At 45.7% G+C, this 19,518-nt stretch overlaps 1 protein-coding gene across 1 annotated transcript in view; it reads left to right on the top strand.

Annotated features, from left to right (window-relative positions):
• Positions 1-19,518, top strand: part of atrnl1b (attractin-like 1b) — a 1,095,064-nt gene that overhangs the window by 334,839 nt on the left and 740,707 nt on the right. The window lies entirely within an intron of this gene.

Below are 19,518 nucleotides of genomic sequence, written 5' to 3'. Positions count from 1 at the left end.
TTATCTGAATGCATGAAGTATTTGCAATAACATAGATGAACACAAATAGACGTAACTGATTTAGATCTAATCACTATTACTGTGACACGGTTACAAGGTGATATTTTGCAAAGACAAAGAGATTGATAAAGGAGGAGGGATAGCCCTGATAGTAAAGAATGATGCAAGGACATTAATGAGAAAGGATCTGATATCAGAAGATCATGAAATTGAATCTATATGGGTGGAAGCTAGAAATAGCAGGAGTCAGAAAGCACTGGTGGGAATAGTTCATCTCCCTAATCGTAGGTATACTGCTGGGCAGCACGGTAGCATGGTGGTTAGCATAAATGCTTCACAGCTCCAGGGTCCCAGGTTCGATTCCCGGCTGGGTCACTGTCTGTGTGGAGTCTGCACGTCCTCCCCGTGTGTGCGTGGGTTTCCTCCGGGTGCTCCGGTTTCCTCCCACAGTCCAAAGATGTGCGGGTTAGGTGGATTGGCCATACTAAATTGCTCGTAGTGTCCTAAAAAGTAAGGTTAAGGGGGGGTTGTTGGGTTACGGGTATAGGGTGGATACGTGGGTTTGAGTAGGGTGATCATTGCTCGGCACAACATCAAGGGCCTGTTCTGTGCTGTACTGTTCTATGTTCTATGTTCTATGCTGGACATTAGATGAGAAATTCTTGGCGATTGAAACAGAGGCAATGAAATAATTTTGGTTGACGTCAATTTTCATAGGGACTGCAACAATTAAATTGTCTAAAAGGTGTGATTGTAGGATGTTTTCATGACAGTTCCTTAGAGCAAAACATTGTGGAACCCATTATGGATGGGTTCGCGTTTCACAACGGCGCGTAACGGGCACGTGAACGACCGATTCTGGTCCCCACAGGGGGCCAGCACGGCGCTGGAGCGGTTCACGCCGCTCCAGCCTCCCTTCCCGGCGGCAAATGGGCACTATGCCAACCCGCGCATGCGCACTTGGGCCGTGCCAACCTGCGCATGCGCGGAGGACTTCTTCAGCGCGCCGGCCCTGACTCAACATGGCGTTCAGGGGCCGGCCGCGCAACAAAGTAGACCTGGGGGTGGGAGAGGCTGGCCCGCCGATCGGTGGGCCCCGATCGCGGGCCAGACCCCATCGGAGACTCCCCCAAGTGAAGGAGCACCTTTCCCCGCCCCACAGGTCGCGCCCCCCCCCCCGACCGTTTGCGCAGAGTTCCTGCTGGCAGCGACCATGGGTGAACGGCGCCAGCGGGACTCTATCGTATCCGCGCGGCCGCACGGCCCATCCGGGCCGGAGAATCACGTGCCCGCCGATTCCAGCGGCCCGCATCCGGCGGCGCGTCAAACGGCCGGTGAAAATGGCGCCGATTCTCTGCACCACCTGCACTGGCGTCGTGGCGCGTCGTGGCGCGGTTGCGCCGATTCTCCGGCCTGGCACGGGGCTCGGAGAATCGCGCCCAATGTTTATTACTAGAAATAAAGAGAGTGAAGATATTGGGGAAATCCAAATCACAGGAGGAAAAGTATTTGGAGAAACCAAAGAGCTTATCCTGTTGGCTTATACTCTCGTGTTCTAAGAGTGAAATCTGTGACGATGATGGATACGCTAAATATGATTTTTCAAAATTCCTTAGATTTGGGAATGGTCCCATCATATTGGAGTTTGTCAAATGTTACGCCACTTTTCAAGAAAGGGTGAAGAGAGAAAACAGTGAACTGCCTAGTATCAGTTGCTGAGAAAATGTTGGAATCTATTATTAAAGTAGTCTTAGCAATGCACTTAATAAAACAGAACGATTAGAACTAGTGAACATGGTTTTGTTGCCAGGAAATCCTGTTTGACAAATGTATTAATTTTTTGGAGGATGTAAGGGGGAACCAGTAAATGTAGTATACCTGGATTTCTAAAAGACAGACAATATGGTGCCACACAAAAGGTTAATAGGCACAATAAGGCTCATGTAGTTATGGGTATATATTAGAATGCATAGTGGTTTGATTAATGGACAGAAAGCTGAGAATGGGCATAAACGGTGCTTTTTCAAGTTGGCAGGCCATGAATAGTGGAGTGCCTCAAGAATTAGTACTGGGACCTCAGCTGTTTACAATCTATATAAACTCCGATCCATTAATCTCTGTCTCTTCATCTAAGTTTTCTGATGATACCAAACTGCGAAGAGGACACAAAGGCGGCAAAGAGATATAGATATGTGAAGTGAGTGGATAGCAAGATGGTAGCTGCAGTATAATGTAGGAAATCTGAAGGCATTCACTTTGGTCGTATCTGATAGACCAAACTGATAGAATTTTTTTTTTAAAAGACAGAGGGCTTTCTAAATTTCGAAGTGTTCATGCTCAAACATACTTGGAAATGCTTGTACAAAGAATGCAGAAAGTTAGCATGCAGGTGCAGCAAGTAATTAGGAAGGGAAATGGCATGTTGGCCTTCATTGCAAGAGGATTGGAGCACATGAATAACAACACCTTTCTAAGATTGTGCAGGGTTTTAATGAGACCACATTTGGAATACTGTGTATATTTGTGTTCTCCACATTTATGAAAGAATAATTAAAGGTTCATTAAATTGGTCCCTGGGATGGGCAGATTGTCCTACGATGTGAGGTGAAGTAAATTGGGCTGATATTCTCTCGAGTTCAGAAGAATGAGAGGCAATCTCATTGAAAGCTATGAAATTCTGAAGTGGCTTGACAGGGTAGATGCTGAGAGATTGTTTCAGCTGATCTAAGAATCTAAAAGATGGGGGCACAGTCTCAAAGAGGAGAAATTACTTCGCTTAAAGACTGAGAGTTGCGGATGCTTGATAGATCTACCATGCGGTTTCAGCAGCGCTTTGCGATTACTGGAACTCAGTAGAAATTTAAGTTAAAACTTCTCAGGTGCAAATAGGAATTGATTTATTTGTCTTCTATTGATTACAATTTGAAAGTCATTTAAGAGGCAATTCATAGACAATTTGAAGCTTTCAAAGAATCACAGAAATTATCTTCTTGCTTAGACAAACAGCTCGCAATAACTTTAGAAGTCAAAGTCTGAAAATGAAATATGAAGACAGCAAATAGTTCAGTCAAAGTATAGATTGATTCCGGAGAAAGAGAGAGAGAATGAAATCCAGCTAATGATCCAGCTCCAGCTAAAAATGACCGAATGAAACTTCACAGCTATACTGTTTCATATCTGTCTTAAGCAGGGGTGGGCAAACTTTTCCGTGCAAGGGCCACATTCAGAAATTCACAATTCACAAAGGGCCGCATAGTATATTAAGTAAAATAATTACTTCACCCGGTTATGATTCTGGGCGCCTTATATAGAACATAGAACAGTACAGCACAGAACAGGCCCTTCGGCCCTCGACGATGCGGCCCGCGGGCCGTAGTTTGCCCACCCCTGGTCTTAAGCCATCTAATTATACCCCAATATAATCCTAATTGGTTTGGGTTCGACTCAAACAAATCTGATTTGACGGCGAGCCATCGTTAATATGCAACATTAGTTCTAATTGTTTTGTGTCTGCATGCTAAAGAATGCGATATTGTGCTGTTATCAAGGCCAGTTTGAACTGGTCTTTTGCTGACTTAGCTGTTATAACCATAGAGCCTTCATGTTACTGTGTCGTTGCCATGCTGTTGCTATAGAGCCTGCCCTGTCCTTGGACACTGTCTTGAAAAATGTATTCATTAGTTCAGTTAAAGTGTTTATTTTAATCTCTACTGCTTTTGCATATATCAGGTTCTTTTGTGTAGTAAAGTGAATTATGCTGTGTCATGCTGTTTTGATGTGGAGATGCCGGCGTTGGACTGGGGTGAGCACAGTAAGAAGTCTTACAACACCAGGTTCCTCACCTGAGGAAGGAGCAGTGCTCCCAAAGCTAGTGATTGAAACAAACATGTTGGACTTTAACCTGGTGTTGTAAGACTTCTTATTATGCTGTTTTGCAAGCTGTATGTTTTGAGATGACCTGAGGTTATGAGAGTGTTGAAATCCTTAATTTAAAATGGGTAAAACTGGGGCTTAATATTTAACCGAAATAGCTATCTTTTACCTATTAGGTGTGTTAGGAAATAGTTGACTTCTACAATGCTTCATTGCTTCATCGTTGAATACATTTAATGCTGGGTTAGAAAGATTTCTGGTCTCTCAGAGAATGGAAGGATATGAAGAGTGGGCAGGAAATTAGAGCGGAAACCTAAGATCAGCCGCATTCCTATTGGATGGCAGAGCAGGATTGATGGGTCATATGGTCTACTTTAACTTCTATTTGTTGTGTTCTTCTGTGAGCTAACACACATAGATAAAAGCTCACTAAATTCCACAGCCCATCTCCATGGCATCAAAGCATACTGGGGATGTTCCAAAAAAAGTTGTCAACTAATTATTTATTACCTTCTAAACAGCCCAATTCTGATACTCGCATGAATAATTTATATTCTAATGAAGCTGCTGGTTCCACCAAGAAATCCCCATGTTTACAAAGATGTTTTTGGCTTCTGGGAACTACATGATATTCAAACTCCCTTATTAAAATAACCACAGACCATGAATCATCTAGTGTTTAAGATTTCTCATTTCTACTCTTGACCTTATTAAATAAACATAGGTTAACCTTGGAACTGCAATTGTTCCAGGTGTGTGTATCAGTTCCTTAATAAAGCTTTTCCATTTATCTAGATTTTAATTTTAAATAATTATCATTAGATTTGTGGTGGAATTGTTGTCAAACAGCTGAGAACAGCTGTTCTCAGTTTTGTCTTTACTCGAGTATCTGAGACACTTTGGGATTACAGCAGGTATTAAATGCACTGTACAACCACATTTGAATTATTTTTTAGTAGCTAAGATTTATGATACCTACTATTGATAGTTGGCCACTGAATTGTGCTTTATGATGCCTTAAATAATTTCAAATAGTTCTCCTGTTTCCTGAAGCTGTCAGATGGTTTTATTGCAGTCAATAATAAAATACTTGTGCTTTGATTTAATGAAGCAGTTTTATTCTTTTGGGATGCATTTTATGTATTAACGGAGCGGTCATTGCATTTTCTAAAGTAGCCTTTGGTCATCTGGGACTATGGCGACTTTACTAACTTACATTGCATTGTTTTAAAAAATAAGTGTCGGGAAGTAGGTGTGACCTAATAAATATTGTATCTTTTTGAGGTTGTTTAATGATGTTCTAAAAATGAGAACCAAATTAATTTGTTTACTTTGCATATTTATATGTATTCACGTACTCAGCCAGCTTTGTCTGACCCGAATAATTTAAATTAATTTGTCTTTGAATGTAGTTTTTTTTACAGTATTTTAAATCTATGAACTCAAGTTCTCAAAACAATCATTTATAATAATTTGAAAGTAGATGCTGGAATATGAAGTTGGGGAGGGGGGACAATGATGAGGGAAAAACACAGAGTTCAACTCTCCTCTCCAGCTTCACCCTATTTTTATTTCTATCAATTTATTTTCATTTATTCCATTGATCTGGTTTTCCCTCACCATTCTCCCCCCTCCCCACCCCACGCCACTTGGGCCATCTGTTCCCTGTTCCGAGTTGTCCTTTGACACGCTGCTTACCTTTGTTCTGCCATTAACACATTCTAATCTCTCAATATGTCTCATTTGGCACCCTTCTTAGCCTTGATCAGCTCCATTTACATTCCCTTTGTCTTTCTGTCTATAACGTCTTTATCAATCTCCACCTATCACAGGTGCTCTATCTAACCCCACTTCTCCATGCCCCACCCCCCCACATTAGTAATAAACCTGACTCGATTTCCAGTTCTCTCCAGTTTTGACAAAGAGTCAATCAGACTCGAAACATTAGCTCTCTTCTCTCTCCACAGATGCTGTTAGACATGCTGAAATTGTCCTGCAGTTTCTGTTTTTATTTTCGATAATGAGCGGCAAGGTAGCACAGTGATTAGCATTGTGGCTTCACAGTGCCAGGGTCCCAGGTTCGATTCCCGGCTTCACTCTCTGTGCGCAGTCTGCACATTCTCTCCGTGTCTGCGTGAGTTTCCTCCGGGTGCTCCGGTTTCCTCCCACAAGTCCTGAAAGACGTGCTGTTTGGTGAATTGGACATTCTGAATTCTCCCTCAGTGTACCCAAACAGGCGCCGGAGTGTGGTGACTAGAGGCTTTTCACAGTAACTTCATTGCAGTGTCAATGTAAGCCTACTTGTGACATTAATAAAGATACGTTGTTGCAACTGGACCAGCATCGTAATTGAAGAAACAGCTATTTTTAGGATTTTTTTTAGCCTACAGAATGATATTGCCATGAGTTTCCAATATATTATGTATATTGTGACAGAAAACATGGGTTAAGATGGACTGAATAAAAGCTATTATTGTGTTGCCCTAGTTTGAGGTGCAGTCTGTAGGAGAGCTTGCAGGTGTTCTTGGGCGAAATTCTCCCCTACCCGGCGGGGCGGGGGTCCCGGCGTAGCGGAGTGACGCCAACCACTCCAGGGTCGGGCCTCCCCAAAGGTGCGGAGAATTCTGCACCTTTAGGAGCTAGGCCCGCGCCGGAGTGGCTCCCGCTCCATTGACTGGCGGCAAAACTGGCGCCAACGGCCTTTGGCGCTACGCCGATTGGCGTCGGGGCTGGCCGAAAGGCCTTCACCGGTCGGCGTGAGTATGCGCATGTGTCGGAGCTTCAGCGGCCGCTGACGTCACCACCGCGCATGTGTGGTGGAGGGGGCTCTTCTGCCTCGCCATGGTGGAGGCCGTGGCAGCGGCGGAAGAAATAGAGTGCCCCCACGGCACTGGCCCGCCCGCCGATCAGTGGGCCCCGATCGTGGGCCAGGCCACCTTGGGGCACCCCCTGGGGTCCGATCGCCCCGCGCCCCCCCCCAAGGGCTCTAACTTGTGACATTAATAAAGATAAGTTGTTGCAACTGGTCCAGCATCGGAATTGAAGAAACGGCTATTTTTAGGATATTTTTAGCCTACATAATGATATTGCCATGAGTTTCCAATATATTATGTATATTGTGACAGAAAACATGGGTTAAGATGGACTGAAGAAAAGCTATTATTGTGTTGCCCTAGTTTGAGGTGCAGTCTGTAGGAGAGCTTGCAGGTGTTCTTGGGCGAAATTCTCCCCTACCCGGAGGGGCGGGTGGTCCCGGCATAGGGGCTAGGCCCGCGCCGGAGTGGCTCCCACTCTGCCGACTGGCAGCAAAACTGGCGTCAACGGCCTTTGGCGCTACGCTAACCGGCGAAGGCCATTCAGACAGCCCCGGCGCCGATCGGTGTGAGTCCGCGCATGCGCCGGAGCATCAGCGGCTGCTGACGTCACCACCGGCGCATGCGCGGTGGAGGAGGTCTCTTCCGCCTCCTCCATGGTGGAGGCCATGGCGGCGGTGGAAGAAAAAGAGTGCCCCCACGGCACTGGCCCGCCCGCCGATCTGTGGGCCCCGATCGCGGGCTAGGCCACCTTAGGGTACCCCCCGGGGTCCGATCGGCCCATGCCCCCCCTAGGGCTCCGGGGGCCCGCTCGCGCCGCCAATCCCGCCGGCACAAAGGTGGTTTAAACCACGTCGGCGGGAGAGGCCTTACAGCGGCGGGACTTTGGCCCATTGCGGGCCGGAGAATTGCGGCGGGGGCACGGCGATCGTTGCGTTTCCCGCTCCCACCGATTCCCGGGTGGCGGAGAATTCCGGCCACGGCGGGGGAGGGATTTATGCCGGCCCCGGGCGATCCCCCGACCCTGCGGGGGGGGGGGCGGAGAATTCCGCCCCTTGTTCTCAAAGTGTGGCCCTTGGATAACTGGCCTGAAAAGTTCCTCAAAGTGGTGCATGTGCTGATCAAAAACGCAAGTTACTGATCCACGGCTGAGGCCATACAAGAAAACAGGCTAGAACAAGTCTAGTGAACAAGTCACAACCAGCCTGTTTCCTGTGTCCGCAACATGAAATGCGGTAAGCCCAAGCAACAACACTGCTGTTTTATATGCAGGGTTTCTGTCACTATTGCTTTTGTTTGATAAGTAAAGATGCAATATGAGTATTGTGTCTCAGAAGATTATTATAATGATAAAATATAATAGATTGTTTCAAATAAACACATTCTCTGATAGTATTGATGTTTACACTATGAAAATGTCTATAACATCTATTTCTGGCAGGAATTAATATAACTTATATTTAATAATTAGTGCACATAAGTTTATTACATTTAGTAGCAAAAAAGCAGCAATGTTTATAGTTTCCTTAAATTCCTATTCATTGGATTTTCTTGAGGTAACAACATTGGACGATAAAAGATACAATAGAGGTAAACCCGGAATAGTACTTTATTTAAATTGTAAGAATGGGACTGAGGTTCTGTATTATAACTAGCAAAATAACTTTGGACAAAGCAAAAGTGCCTCTTCACACAAGAATGATCAGCACTGTATATGGAAAGAAGATCTGAATAGGGTTGAGGCAAAATGCTGGAATAATTTGAGGACTACTTGGATGTTTCAATATGCAGACTTCAGGGTGGATGGATGTAGGAATCTGGGCAGAATGTTTTGTTCATCCATAATTATTTTGTGATCTTCTGGTGGAAAAATAAATAACTGGAATCAAACTCTTCAAGATGGGGACCCTAAGATGGAAGAAAGTAATTGGGACAAGTGTCAGTGGCTGGAGATAAACTTGAGCATCCAGGTTTGACTCTCTTCCAGTCAAGTTTCCGCCTCTGCCATAGCAATGAAATGGCTCTTATTAAGGTCACAGATGACAACTTATGTGAATGTGACATTGGTCCTTGTCCTTTCTCATCCTTCTCAGTCTGTCTGCAGCATGTTACGTGATTGACCACACTGTCCTCCTCTAACACCTCTCCCACTGCTGTCCAGCTGGTTACAAATGCTCTTGCTTGGGTCCATTCTCTTCTATTCAGTCACAGCTGGGAATCAAGAAATGGCTTCTTCTCCTGCGTCATAGTATTGTTTGTATTTGACCATGAGATGATCTTTTGACCACATCCACACCTATGACTGCCTGTTTCCATCTTCATAACATCATCTGGCGTGCCCCTGCTTTACCTCATCTGCTGTTGAAACCCTCCATGCATTTGTTAACTCTTGCTGCCTGTCTCTTGGTTTACACCAATCCCATTCGGACATCACTCCTTTGCTCCCAACTAAGCAATTCTCACCCTTGTTTCCTTGCACTGCACCATCTTTAACATCTTTTTCTCCCTTAACCTCTTTCTTACTTTAAGATGCTCCTTAAAATCTACCTCTTCGATCAAATGTGTGGTCATTTGCCCTTCAGTCTCCTTCTGTGGCTTGGTGTCAAATTTGGTTTAGTAATGTTTCTGTGGTCCCAGGTTCTGTTTCCGGCTTGGGTCACTGTGTGGAGTCTGCACGTTCTCCCTGTGTCTGCGTGGCTTTCGTTGGGTGCTCCACAAGTCCCGAAAGACTTGTTTATTAGGTAAATTGGACATTCTTAATTCTCCCTCAGTGTACCCGAACAGGTGCCAGAGTGTGGTGACTCGGAGATTTTCACGGTAACTTCATTGCAGTGTTAATGTAAGCCTACTTGTGACAATAATAAAGATTATTATTATGAAGCACCTTGGAATATTTCACTATGTTAAAAGTGCTATACAAACCCAATTTATTTTATTCTTCAATGCGATGTTAGTGCTGGCAAGGGTAGTGTTTGTTGCCCATCTCTAATTGGCCTTAAGAAGGTGATGATGTATTGTGTGCATCACAGTGCTATTAGGAAGGAAATTCCAGGTTTATGACCCAGCGACGGTGAAATAAGTGACATATATTTCCACACGTCAAGATGATATTTGGCTTTGAGGGGCACTTTCAAATAGTGGTTTTCCCATGCATTGCCTGTGAAATATTCTGTGGCAGAGGTTGCGGGTTTGGAAAGTGCTGTCGAATGAGGCTTGTTGCAGTTCATTTTATAGATGGTACACATTGCTGCCATGCTGCTTCAATGACAAAGAGAGTGAATGTTTTAGGAGGCAGATGGGGTGCTGATCAAGCGGGCTGCATTGTCTTGGATAGCGTTCAGCTTCTTGAGTAATATTTGAGCTGTATTCATCCAGGCAAGTGGATCAGTGAACATCCCTATTTTTATGCTTATAATGGATGAAAGTTGTTCACGAAGCAGCTAGCAACACTGTTGGGAGTTAGTTGCAGGCAGCCAGAAATTAAAAGATGCAAAACTTACAAGTAGAGAGATAGGTAGGCAGCTATGGAAATTCAGACAGACAACCAGAAGAGACTTTGCAGCTTGGTGATGGGACATGATGGATATGTCATGCGAGGTGTGCATCTAGAGTGTTGCATTTCATAGGCAATTTCTATTGTGATTGATATAAACTTTACTCAACATTTTAACACAGGAAGTTGGATGTGAAGTACATGGATACGCAAGAATTTTAATGATGTATTTAAGATGCTAAAGGGCACAAAATCAAAGCCCACTCCTGGTATGTACTTTCCAGCAGGAATGACAGATTAGTGATCCAAAGTGGGAATCCTTGCATTTGTTTTCTACTGAATCTAACTCTTGTTTCTGACCGCCATTCTGTCGATGATGAGTTAATTTATCAAAGACTGAATTCAATCTGGACCCTTCTCACTTTGCGGCTTGGTGCTACAGTGATGCTGTTGATGCCAAGATCATCAAGGGAGCTCTGTATTGACATCTTCGCAATGTTAGCAACCTGTTTCTGAAACATGTTTATCGATAGTTAAATGCCATGTTGTAGTGACAACAACAGTTAGCTGCTTGTATTTTGGGATGAACTGGTCAAATTTCCTACGCCCTGCTATGCTGGAATCTATTTTATAATTTGATTGATATTGTGCCAGATGATTTTATAGAAGAAGGTATTTCTTGTGAATAAGCAGCCTGTGCTGTCAGAAATCGGTTGTACTCAGCATTTTTACAGTAATCGATAAATAATTTAACATTCTTCAGCAGAAGTTACTCCTTGCATCAGATTTTCCCACTGGTATGGACTTTTATGTCTGAATGTAATAAAACATTTAGCTAAAGATTTTTCACACTGAAGGGTGGACCTTAATTACTAGCGTACTGTAATATATAGTAAATATTGAACCGATTAATGCTTATTTATTCTCGTAGTAATTAATAGGAAGGATTTTTTTATTCATTCATAGAAGCACCAACGTGTTCTGCCCATGCATAATTGATCCTGAGAAGGTGGTGGTGAGTTGTCATCTTGAACTACTGCAGTCCATGTAGCGATGCTAAACTCAGCTGCTAAGTAGTTTTGACAACAAAGGAACGACGATATATTTTCAATTCAGAATGATATGTGATTGGGGGGAGTGCATGTTTCAGACGGTGCATAAAAGGGCAACAGTTTTGAAGAAAGAAATTACATTCCAGCATATAAGTGCACAATTATCCACAAAATGTGATGGAACTGTGCCAGCAAATGATGATGGATTGCCATAGCTAAAACATTTCTTGATATAAATCCCAGTGCTTTCTTAAAGATGCAATATAATATTGAAAAATGTTGGCTAACATTTTAATTTCCAAATCTAGTACAAGTCCAGAAAATGCAAGTCTTTAAAAAACAAATCTATCTTTTTGGCTTAGTTTGGGCCCTGAATTCTTGGAGGAATTTAATATGTCTGCCAGGGGTGTGGCAAGAAGACCATGAACTATGCCAGATTGTAAACATGCTGGTTCTTGGTCCCCACACAGCCAATATTGGTGCCCTAGTTCGTTATGAAATTTTGCTCTGCCAGGTTGAGCTACATACTCGCCTCCTGTGGGCAGCACGGTAGCACAGTGGTTAGAATAATTGCTTCACAGCTCCAGGGTCCCAGGTTCGATTCCCGGCTTGGGTCACTGTCTGTGCGAAGTCTGCACGTTCTCCCCGTGTAAGCGTGGGTTTCCTCCGGGTGCTCCGGTTTCCTCCCACAGTCCAAATGTTATCATTGATAATGAGGTTAATAGGCCTCAAATAAAAGATCTGCAGCTGCTGGCATAATTCACCACAATAGCCAGCTGAACTGTTACTGCAGGTGTCCAAGATGCAAACCGTGATGTGGGCACACGTCAGCAATATTTAGGATTGAACTTCTCCCTGATTGGACAACTCTGATAGGATCGTTCGCTGAGTTTCTTGGTGGGTGGATTCCAGCATTCACACCAGGATCAATGACAACAGGTTTCCAGACCTGACGAAGTAGTCAATGGAGGTGATGAGGACTGTAGAATCAGTGGAAGACACACTTCACCTCTTTTTGTGAAAGCCTGCCGAATGAAGTGCCATGATGTGGACATGCCAGTGTTGGACTGGGGTGAACACAGTAAGAAGTCTTAGAACACCAGGTTAAAGTCCAACAGAATTGTTTCGAATCACTAGCTTTCAGAGCACAGCTCCTTCATCAGGTGAATGAAGCGGTAGGTTCCAAAAACATATCTATAGACAAAGTCAAAGATGCAAGACAATACTTTGAATGGGAACCTTTGCGGGTAATTAAGGGCGCGATTCTCCGCCCCCCACGACGGGTCGGAGAATAGCGGGAGGGCCTGCCCGACATTTTTTCCGACCTCCCGCTATTCTCCCACCCCCACGCCCGCCCCCCGACACGAATCGCTGCTCGCCGTTTTTTTACGGCGAGCAGCGATTCTCCCCTAGCCGATGGGCCGATTTCCCAGGCCTTTACGGCCGTTTTCACGAACGGCAACACACCTGCTCTCACCGTTCGTGAAAACGGCCGCAAAGTGCCATTCTGGGTAACCATGGCACCGATTGGCACGGCCGCACCACGGCCATGCCAAGGGTGCCATGGGCCCGCGATCGGTGCCCACCGATCGCTGGCAGCGGGTCCGAACCCCGCGCACTCTTTGTTCCTCCGCTGCCCCGCTGGATCAGTCCGCGGGGCGGCTGAGGGGCATACTGGCCCGCGCATGCGCGGGTTTCACACATATGCGTGATGACATCATCCACGCATGCGCGGGTTAGAGCTGTCCAATCCGCGCATGCGCGGCTGACGTCATCGTGCGTGTCAGCCGCCGTTAACTTTGGCGCGCGGGCTTAGCGAATTTCGCTAAGCCTGCGATGCCGAGGTTCACGGGGCCCCGCTGCTATCCCCGACCGGGGAGCAGAATCGGGTCCCGGGAGGGGGCGCGGAGGCTGCCGGGAAACACGGCCGGTTTCACGGCAGCCTTCACGACTCTCCGCATTTGCGGAGAATCACGCCCTAAGTCTTTACAGATCCAGAGAGAAGGGTAATCACAGGTTAAAGAGGTGTGAATTGTCTCAAGCCAGGTCAGTTGGTAGGATTTTGCAAGCCCAGGCCAGATGGTTGGGGGGTGAATGTAATGCAACATGAATCCAAGGTCCTGGTTGAGGCCGTACTCATGTGTGCAGAACTTGGCTATAAGTTTCTGCTCGGTGATTCTGCATTGTCGCGTGTCCTGAAGACCGCCTTGGAGAACGCTTACTCGAAGATCAGAGGCTGAATGCCATCGACTGCTGAAGTGTTCCCCAACTGGTAGGGAACATTCCCGCCTGGAGATTGTCGCGCAATGTCCGTTCATCCGTTGTCGCAGCGTTTGCATGGTCTCGCTAATGTACCACGCTTCGGGACATCCTTTCCTGCAGCGTATGAGGGAGACAACATTGGCCGAGTCGCACGAGTATGCACCGCGTACCTGGTGGGTGGTGTTCTCACGTGTCATGCTGGTACCCATGTCGATGATGTGGCATGTCTTGCAGAGATTGCCATGGCAGGGTTGTGTAGTGTCGTGGTCGCTGTCCTGAAGGCTGGGTAGTTTGCTGCAAAAAATGGTTTGTTTCAGGTTGCGTGGTTGTTTGAAGGCAAGTAGTGGGGGGTGTGGGGATGATCTTGGCAAGATGTTCGTCTTCATTGATGACGTGTTGAAGGCTGCAAGATCAATCAGGCACCTAACTGGGCAGCGGGAGGCTGTCGCTGAGAATAAGGAACTGGCTCCCTGAGCACTGCCGGCCAATAAGAGGCTGGCAATTGTGCATTACATGGCACTGCTATGGGGGTGGTGTTGGCTGCTGCTGGTACTGCAGTCACCCGGTGCTCAGGAATGCCAAAGGAACCAGGCCACAGGTGAGTGATGATGGGGTCTGGAAGTGGGGAGTGGTGTCGGAAATAAGTGTGACTGTCAATGGGTCACCTCCATTCCGATGCCGGATCCCTTGATCAAGCACTGAGTGCCTTTGAACAAGGAACTGCTTCCCCAACCGGAAGTCCACTGTCCCGTGCCACCAAACTCACCTCTGGGAGGGCATTAGATTGCGCCCATTATTTCCAAATACAAAAATAAAATTGAAACATTTTTTATTGTTTCAAATGCCTTTATTTGCATATTCATTTATTAATGTGTAAAATATATAAATTAGTCTTGTTTGCCACTTTTATTTACATTGTTGCATATGTAAATATAAATTATTTGTGATTATTCCCATACACTTTGACCAATGGAGTCAGACTGCAGGCAGATGGAGATGTGCAGCTGAGACTAACACATTTCCAGGATGGTGGTCTCAGCAAAGTTGAAAGCAATGCTTTATTCCTTTGGTGAAGTATCAACAGTTTAGGTTTGAATTCACAGATGTCTTAATCACTGTTGCAGGATACTTACTTCTCTACCGCTTTTGGTCAGTTTACTTCGACAGCGTTGCTCCATTTGCACATGAATCTAACTATTGACAGGGTGCAAAGGTTTTCTTTTCTTATCATCAAAGGCACAGATTGAGAATTGTGCTTCTATAAAACAGTCCAAAACCAAATGCCAACTTAAACTGGAGACCCGTAACATTCAATATCTAAATCCTTTCTCAACACAAAAGCTTTTACTCTTTAAAGGATAGAAGGCATCATTTTCCTCTTGGAGGTGGTAAAGATTGATAAATGTTACTTATCATACTATATACTACAGCAGAGAGAAAACTTGTATATTGGCGAATCAAAGTTAATCTATACTAAGCTAAATGGTTTGTATTTTACTGAATTATTTTTCTGGAACGTAGTGGGTAGTTGGTGGAGGTGGATGGTGTTTCTTGAACAGGACACACTGCAGGAGCCAAAGTTACGCTGTATAACTTCTTACTATTCTTTTTACATAATTGTATTCAAAAGTTCAGTCTTTTGGGAATTGCCCTATATGAACATACAAATTAGGAGCAGGAGTAGGCCAGGATGATTCCGTAATAGGATGATTTAAAAAAAATTTGTGATAATTCCTCAAAATCAGTGAGGTCTTGAAACATTGATGTTCAAAGTTTTCTTTGAATGGTCCTCAGCATACACTTTAAACATACTACTTAACCGATGGTTAGGGACAGAAACGCGCTAGTTTTGAACATTGAAAGATGAAAACCTATAATGAGAAATTAATTGTCACCTATACCTCCTCACTAAACAAACTCATTTTCCCCATTGAACTAAACAAATCAGTGACAGACTTGGGAGTTCAGTAGGGCACAAAAGGAGCAAGAGAGAGAAAGTGAGAGATTTGGGCAGCCAAGCAGGGCACACAGGAGTGAGATAGAGACTTTGGAAGCCGAGCATGGCTATCTGCCGTTCTCACCTGTGCACAGTTGGAACCCACCATTGGAAAGAAAAGTTAAGGTGTGAAGTAGGGAAGCAGGTAGGTGATTGGCTGGTGAGCATTTCCTATTTACCTCTTCTAAACAAGGGAATAAACGGGGAGAATGCGCAAACTTCACAGTCACCCAAGGTCGAAATCGAACCAGAGTCCCCGACGCCGCTAACCACTGTGCCGCCGCACTGCAGCAACTCACTGAGCCTCTTCCGACATCTTCCAAACCCGTAAACGTGACCACCAAAAAAGTTAAGGGCAGCAGATGCATGGGAAGACCACCATCCGCAAGTTCCCTTCCATGCTACATAACATCCTTTTTAAAATAAATGTAGAGTACCAAATTACTTTGTTTTTCCAATTAAGGGGCAATTTAGCTTGGCCAATTCACCTAATCTGCACATCTTTGTGTTGTGGGGGTGAAACTCACGCAGACAGGGGGAGAATGTGCAAACTCCACGCGGACAGTGACTCAGGGCTGGAATCGAACCCGGGTCCTCAGTACCGTAGGCAACAGTACTAAACACTGAGCCACTGTGCCACCTGCTACATAACATCCTGACTTAGGACTATATTGTTGTTCATTCATTGTGGACCAAATTGGCTGAAGACTCGTACCTGTGATGCTGGAGCTCAAGCTGCTGCAACTGACAACATTGCCTTCATTGCCACTGGGTAAGTCTGTAACATCACTGTGGGTGGACCTATAGCACATTCTCTGCTAGTGTTCAAGAAGCCAACATGTCACCGCTTTCTCAAGGGCAATTAGGGATTGGAAATAAATGCTGGCCTAGACAGCAACACCCACATCCTGTGAATGAATATGAAAAGAAGAAAAGTATCTGGAAACCAATATTAGAATAATAGCCAACATGGATTTAAAAAGTGATCTTGTTTCACTAAACCTGTAGAATTCTTTGATGAGGTAACAGGAAGAGTAGGGAAAGATAATTTAGGGTGCGATTTAATGGGGGAAAAAAAGAGTCCCGGACCCTGTTCACAATCTAAAAAGCATAATTCAGGTGTGTGATGGAATACTCTCCAGTTGCCTGGATGAGTGCAACATCAATAACGCCCAAGAATCTCAACACTTTCCAGGATCTCAATACTGTCCAAGAGAAATCAACCCACTTGATTTGTACTCCATCCGCCACCTTAAACATTCATGCCCTCCACCACCAACACACAGTGACAACAGTGTGTACCATCCAAAAGATGCACTGCATCAACTCACCAAGGCTCCTTCGACAGCACCTTCCAAACCCACAACTTCTACCACCAAGAAGGACAAGGGCAGAAGATGTATGGGAACATCGCCTGCAATTTCCCCTCCATGTTTCACACCATCCTGACCTGAAACTATATCGCCATTCCTTCACTGTCGCTGGGTCAAAATCCTGGATTTTCCTTCCAAACAGCACTGTTGGTATTTCTGCAACACGGTAGCACAGTGGTTAGCACAGTTGCTACACAACTCCAGGGTCTCAGGTTCGATTCCCCACTCGGGTCACTGTCTGTGTGGAGTCTGCACGTTCTCCCCGTGTCTGCGTGGATTTCTGCGGGTGCTCCGGTTTCCTCCCAGAGTCCAAAGATGTGCCGGTTAGGTGGATTGGCCATGTTAAATTGCCCTTAGTGTCCAAAAAGGTGGGGTGGGGTTACTGTGTTACGGGGATAGGGTGGAGGTATGGGCTTGGGGAGGCTGCTGTTTTCAAGGGCCGGTGCAGACTCGATAGGCCGAATGGCCTCCTTCTGCACTGTAAATTCTATGATTCTAAGGACTATAGTGGTTCGAAAAAGCAACACACTACCACCTTGTCGAGGGCAATTATGGATGGGCAATAGCGTTTGGCGTAGCCAGTGTTGCCCATATCCCATGAACAATAAAACAATCATCTCAGGAGTACAGCCAGAGCCAAGTCCTCGGAACATTGGGTAGCTCAGCTGTACAAGAGGGGAATACCAAGAAGACTGGAAGAGCCAATAGTAATAGATTATTTGATAATTAGTGTAATAAACTGGCCTGGATGGTATGTTGCCTCCCTGGGGCAAGGGTCACGGATGTCATCAAATGCAGATGTTTATAAGGAGATAACAGTGAAGTTTGATGAGAGAAATGCAGTTGATGTGGTGCACCTGAACTCCCAAAAGACCATTTGATGCAAGTCAGACGACAAACCTGTGGGGATGGATATAGATCATGGAATAAAAGGGACAGTAGCAACTTGGATACAAAATTGGCCGAGTGACTGAAGCAAAGAGTAGTGGTTAACAAATGTTTCTGGGCTGAAGAAAGGTTTGTAGTGGAGTTCACAAGGAGTCAGTGTGGGGACCCTTGCTTTTCCAGATATATTTTTGACTTACACCTTGTGTGCGGGGCACAATTTTAATGTTTCTAGTTGAGAGGAGGATAGTGTAGAATTTCAAAAGGGCATAGACAAGCTGGTGGATGGGCAGACAAGTAGCAGATGATGTTCAATATGGAGAAATGAGAAATGATTCATTTTGGTAGGAAGAACATGGAGAGACGGTATAAATTTCCGGGTCTTCTAAGGCAGTCTCTTGGGACCAAGGATGATTTTCTTCCACGCTGGCATTGTGGAAGTCGCCTTAGGTGACTTAAAAAGGTCAATGCTGGTTGTTTGGCACACCGTACCAAAAGTGGCCAGGTAGAATTTCATGAGGCAGGCTCTGTTTTTGGTACATTCCTTCCGCTTTTTATGCTTGCACTTCACCTGGGTCTGCCGAAAACATTTGAAATGGTGAATTTGTGAATTCTTCTTCTCCAATTTGGTCAGCCTCAAATAAAATATAAAATCAAGGGCAGAGTACCGATGGGGGTGCAGGAGCAGAGGGACCTGGGTGTACATGTGCGTAAGTCATTGAAGGTGACAGGACATATTGAGGGTGTGGTTAAGAAAGCATACAATATCCGAGGTTTCATTAATTGGGGCATGGAGAACATGATCAAGGAGATTATGTTGAACCACAGAATTCCTGCAGTGCAGAGGATGCCATTCAGCCCATCAGCTCTGCACTGACCCTGCGAAAGGGCACCCCAACTAGGCCCACTGCCCTGCCCTTTCCCTATAACACCACCTCATCTTTGGACACTGAGGGGCAATTTAGTATGGCCAATCCACCTCACCTGCTCATTTTTTGACTGAGGGGAAACTGGAACACCTGAAGGAAAGCCCGGAGACACGGGGAGTAAGTATAAACTCCACGGTCAACCAAGTCTGGAATTGGACCCGGGTCCTTGATTCTCTGAAAATCGCTTATTGTCACAAGTAGGCTTCAAATGAAGTTACTGTGAAAAGCCCCTAGTCACCACATTCCGGCGCCTGTTCGGGGAGGCTAGTGCGGGAATTGAACCGTGCTGCTGGCCTGCCTTGGTCTCCTTTCAAAGCCAGCGATTTAGCCCTGTGCTAAACCAGCCCCTGCTGTGAGGCAGCAGTGCCAACTACTGTGCCACCGTGCTAAGATACTATTTCGGCCTCATCTGGAGTGTTGTGTCGAGTTCAATATAATGTGGGTAAATGTGAGGTTATCCACTTTGCTGGCAAAAATAGGGAGGCAGATTATTATCTGAATGGTGGCAGTTTAGGAAAAGGAGAAGTGCAATGAGAACTGGGGGCGAAATTATCCGACCCCCAGCAGGGTCGGAGAATCGCCTGGGGGCGCCTAAAATCCCGCCCCCGCCGTGGCAGAGATTCTCCGCCACCCGGGAAGTGGCGGGGGCAGGAATCTCGCCCTGCCGATCGGCGAGGCCCCTGGGCCGAGGTCCCGCCGCTGGGAGGCCTTTCCCGCCTCCGAGGTTTAAACCGCCTCTGGAACGGCGGGCTCAGCGGCGCGAGCAGGCCCCCGGGGTCCTGGGGGGGTGGGGGGCGATCAGACCCCGGGGGGTGCCCCCACGGTGGCCTGGCCCGTAATCG

This window comes from Scyliorhinus canicula, chromosome 16 (genome assembly GCF_902713615.1).
Source record: "Scyliorhinus canicula chromosome 16, sScyCan1.1, whole genome shotgun sequence".
NCBI lineage: Eukaryota > Metazoa > Chordata > Chondrichthyes > Carcharhiniformes > Scyliorhinidae > Scyliorhinus > Scyliorhinus canicula.
This window is presented reverse-complemented; position numbering and strand designations above follow the sequence as displayed.